Source organism: Triticum dicoccoides, chromosome 6B, assembly GCF_002162155.2.
Source record: "Triticum dicoccoides isolate Atlit2015 ecotype Zavitan chromosome 6B, WEW_v2.0, whole genome shotgun sequence".
NCBI lineage: Eukaryota > Viridiplantae > Streptophyta > Magnoliopsida > Poales > Poaceae > Triticum > Triticum dicoccoides.
The window spans coordinates 707,457,011-707,462,142 of NC_041391.1; the positions used below are offsets into that span (position 1 = coordinate 707,457,011).

The 5,132-nt window shown below is 54.2% G+C and overlaps 1 pseudogene; it reads right to left on the reverse strand.

Moving 5' to 3' along the window:
* The window catches only part of LOC119321586, a 35,064-nt pseudogene extending 33,727 nt beyond the window's left edge, over positions 1-1,337 (reverse strand).
* Between the last annotated feature and the right edge of the window lie 3,795 nt (positions 1,338-5,132).

Genomic DNA, 5,132 nt, shown 5'->3' on the forward strand with positions numbered 1-5,132 from the left:
GACGGGCTTTGACCAGTGGACCTCTCCACCCGGTTGTGTTAGGTCGGCCCAGAGGAACACTTTGGAGCAACATCCGGGCCAAACCCACAGCTACATCCACTCCGTGTAGACCCGACGCGTCCGTTTCCCCCCTCCAGGTGCCGGCGGCGGCGGCGTCCGTGAGGGGGGGGGCACACCCCGGAGACGCGTGCCGCCTCTTCGGACATGCCACAACACCACCCCGCATGTATGAGGGCCCGCTACGACGCTCAAGTGGCATTGCTACCCCCCAGGGCCCCCGTCCCGCCTAACCCTGGAGCGGTTGACCACGAGATCTAGCCTTCTGACTTCCCACGGACGGGCTTTGACCAGTGGACCTCTCCACCCGGTTGTGTTAGGTCGGCCCAGAGGGACACCCGGGAGCAACATCCGGGCAAAAACCGCAGCTACATCCACTCCGTGTAGACCCGACGCGTCCGTTTCCCCCCTCCAGGTGCCGGCGGCGGTGCCGTCCATGAGGGGGGGCACACCGCGGATGTGAGGGGGGTCACTCTCTGGAGACGGGTGTCGGGCGTTTGCAACTGCCACAAAACTTCTGTCGGCATAGCTGTTTTTGATTTTAATAAAATATAAGGATCTATATTTAAAAGAACATGACCGCACATTATTAACGTGCTCGAAAAAATACAAACTATATATATATATATATTCATAATATATGAAAAAAATACAAACTACATATATATTCATATGTATGTTTATATTTAACATGCTACATGTTAGTTGATATAATAATACACAAAAAAGCATTAAAAAATATGTAGGGAAAAAAATTTAACTATGCCGACGGCCTAGCCGTCGGCATAGATCCGACCAGCGTGCCGCGGATCACTGACGTGGCAGATATGCCGACGGCAGCCGTCGGCATAGCCTCTGCATGGTGCGGCCTGGATCAATGACGTGGCCTGCGGACCTATGCCGACGGCCCCCCGTCTAGGCCGTCGGCATAGCTCTGACGCCGTTTGCCAGGGGGTGGCCGGGCCCCACGGGTATGCCAACGGCGTTCGTAAGCCGATGGTAGCTGTCGGCGTATATGTAGATAGGCCGACGGCCGTCCTATGCCGACGGGTGCCGTCGGCTTATCTCTGCGTAGCCCGACGGCCTTTGTACGCCGACGGCCAGAACCAGGCTGTCGGCATATCTCCGGAGAAGCCGACGGGGGCCGTCGGCATTGTTCTGGCCGTCGGGGTATGGCCCTGTTCCGGTAGTGAATGGAGGCCGCCCAGCAGCTGCGCCTCGTCGACGAGGATGGCGATGAGGCGGCTAAGGAGCGAGTCGAGAGCGTCCTGGGCATCCATCTTGCTTGATTTGGAGAAGGTGGTGTGCAGTTTACAACAATGGAACCGAATGAAATGAGAAGTTGTGTGGAGGGTGTTTGGGTGTGGGAATTCGGACCTGCAAGGCATCAACCAAAGGTGAGAGACAACTTTGAGGATGTGGTTCTTTTCTTATGTTGCCCCGCTAAGGCATCAAGCAAATTAAAGGCGACAAGTTGGAGGATGCGCTTCTTTCCTTATGGTGCGAGGATCGATGGACGATTTCCACACGAAAGACGTAGGATTCTTCTCAGTTTCATAGGAATGGCGGCACCGAAAACAAGCACGCCTTGATCGTAGGAATGGCCGCATGAGTGTCACAGAACAGGAAAGAAAGCCCCTTCCTTTGGTTTCACAGGATGCTACTTCTCTGTTCCTAAATACATGTCTTTTTAGACATTTCAAATGGATTACAATATAGGGATGTATGCAGACATATTTTAGAGTATAGAATCATTCATTTTGCTCCGTATGTAGTCATTTGTTGAAATCTCTAACAACAAGATATGGAACTCGTACCCTGTTCCTTCACTCACAAGGTTGTAAGACGATTTCAGCATGAAAGACATAGGATTCTCAATCTCAAAAGAACGGTAGCACGTGAATTTCAGTGGGTAGGTCCCTTTCCCTTTGGCTTCACCCGATAATAGGATTCTTCTACGGAGAAAGTAAAGACTACATGATTACATCAGCTTAATTTGTACCTCATTCCTTCACTCGCCGAGGCTGGAATAGGGCCGAGACGATGTCAGTCCGGGGCTCGTTGCCCCCATGCAGAAGAAGACCCAGGAGCACACCCAAACTGAAGAATCGCTCCGCCGCCGTCGCCGGGTTTGGGACCAGACCAGACCAGACCAGAGAGGTGGCGTCGCCATCCGGCGTGGCCTCACATGAACCGCACGACATCGGTCGGGGCACAACTGGTGTGCTAGAGCGGTTACCCGGCCGGGGAATGCGGCGACTCCGGGGCGGCGCGGTGGTCGGGGTGATTTGGGAACGAGATTGTTCGGCAGCCTCTTGAGACGCTGACCAGTGGGCCATTACTTTGGGACCCACCATCCATTGACTCGTTTTTTCCCACCTGGCATGTCTTTTTTTATTTCAACTACTATTTTTTTAGAACATTTCAACTATATACTAATATATTTGGCCAGCTTCGTGAAGAAACACGTCCAACTAAAACAATTTACACGCTTTCTGAACATCTATGCGCTTGAATTCCCGTGCGCATGTCGCGAAGCAGAAAATTCCTTTCTCTGTATACTACTTGTAGTGGTTTATGAGCTGAGCTGCTGGTCAATACGCTCACTTCGCGCCTCTTCAAACATAGGATAATTGTGCTTCAACAAAATAACCGTACCATTCCAAACAAGTCAATGTGTATACTTTATCGGTGCACTAAAGTCGTAGAGTCACTGATCTTTTTGTATTTCGAACCATGTTTTTTCTTCTTCTTTTGACGGATAATATGAAGCATGACCTATGATAATTTTTTCTCTAGAAAGATTTGAAAAGATGACAACCTTTCGAAAGTACCTTTCTACCTGAGCTGAAATGCTCCTAGTATGAACATCAAATTTTAAAAAATTAGAGAATTAAAAAAACTGATTTTTTTGGTGGCATACCTTAAGAAATGTTTGTTGTGAATGCAACATTTCATCATGAAATAATTTTTTTGCGAGAAACTTCTAATCTATTCATCTTCAATCATGCATGGCAGTACACCGAACACCAGAAATAACAAAATATAAAGTGAATTCCGGTTTTTACTCCCTATCTTGACATTTTTGTCACTATTTACGCCATTTAGCTGGATTTCATCCGTTTTACCCCATTTAGCAAAAGTGTTGCCACAATTTATCCTGTTTAAAATTTTGTATCCATTCTGACTGGCGCGTCCCAGTTGTTAGGTCTAGCTGGCATGCCGCATTGACGGTTTTTTCTTGTGTATTTTTCTTCCTGTTGAATTGGTCCTCCTAGCTTCTCCCGACCGGCCAGGCCCGACATGATCACACCGTCGTCACAGACCTGCCATCAACTGAGCACAGCCTGATGGTTATTGGATACGTATAGGCTCAGTTTGGCTAGGGCTAGGTGCTATATATATCTTTGTACACCACGTTCTAATATCACCAGATCAAAGCAATAAAGAAATGTGAGGCTCGAGACTAGCCTGTTGCAGTCTATCGATTAGAGTTTCTTCCATCGATGGCCAAGTTAGGGCATCTCCAGCCGCGCCCCCAACAGGCCCTTCCCAGGCGATTTTGCCGCGCCGGCGCCAAAAAAAGGCCCCAGTCGCGCCCCCAGTAGCCCGTTTTTCGCCGGCTCGGGCCAAAACTGGTGCCGGCGGACCCAGGCCGAACCCGGCGCGCTGGGGGGCGCTTGGGGAGCCGGCGCAAGCGAAAAAGGCGCGTGGGACCGCCCTGGAAGCGACCCGAGGACCTTTTCCCGCCGTTTCTTGGCGCTTTTCCCTCGCATCTCTCCTGCTCGCTCGCCTTCCTCCCGCCATTCTATCCCTTTCTCCCGCCAAACCCCCTCTCGCTCGCCGCGAAGAAGCACGCCATGCCGCCGAAGAAGTACGCCATGCCACGCGCGGCGGCAACCGCGACTGGCGCCGTGGTCCAGCCGAGGCAGAGGAAGCCGAGGGCACCGCCATCGAAGCCACCGGGCCTGTCAAACGCCGAGTGGAGGGTGGAAGTTCAGCGGCGCGAAGCGGTCACCGCCGACAGGCGGAACAGGGCCATAGCCAAGAAAGCCCGCGACAACGCGGCGCGCGCGGCGGCGTCTTCCTCATCGGTCGACCAGGCGGGGATGAATCCACCCGTCATCAGCCACGCCCAGTACGCGCCCTGGGGACAGCAAGGCGCCGGATCTCCATGGGGTTCATCGTCGCCCGGCTACGCCGACGGCGACGCGCACGGTGTGCTCAACCCAAACGTGACCTTCCCTCATGGTCACCCCGCTACGCGCACGCCCTCGCCCGCCTTCGTCGGCGTGCAGTACCCTCCATACAACTACTCGCCGCCTGCCGACTACGCGTCCACACCGACGCCCCATCTCTACCGCGGACCGCTACCCTTCTCGCACCTCGGCGACGCCGACAACACGGGAGCCGACATGGACGACATCATCGCGACAGGATCGACCGCGGCCGCCGAGTCTCCCGGGTTCGCCACCCAGGACGAGGTAGTGGACCTCAGCGGCGACATGGAGGCCGAGCTCGGCTACGTCTACGGCGACGACGCGCAGGAACCTGAGGAGGAGGAGGACGAGGAGGAGGAGGAACCGGCTCCTGCTCCGACGAAGGGGCGCCAGAAGAAGAAGAAGCGGGCGGCTAGGTCAGGCGAACCGCGCATCAAATGGACGTCCAAGGAGGAGGAATGCCTCGCCGAAGCATGGAAAGTCGTCTTCCTCGACCCGACCACCGGCGCGAACCAGAGCTTGGACACGTACTGGGACCGCATCAAGGCCGAGTTCGACGAGCGGAAGCTCGTCGACCCTTACTTCAAAGGCGTCTACATGCAGCGCGGCTTCAAGGCGATGGCGAACCATTGGGGGCGTATCCAGTTGGCGTGCAACAAATGCCATGGAATCGTCGAGGAGGTCGCGGCTCGCCCGGAGAACGGCGCCAGCATTAAGGATCAGGTACGCACGCCGTTCGCCCGCATATCTTCGTCCCCTACGCCCACCGCCCGCCAACTGCTTGTCTCTCCGCGCAGCTGCTGCGTATGTTCGCCATGTATCGGGGCGACAACCAAGACGCCGACTTCAAGCACC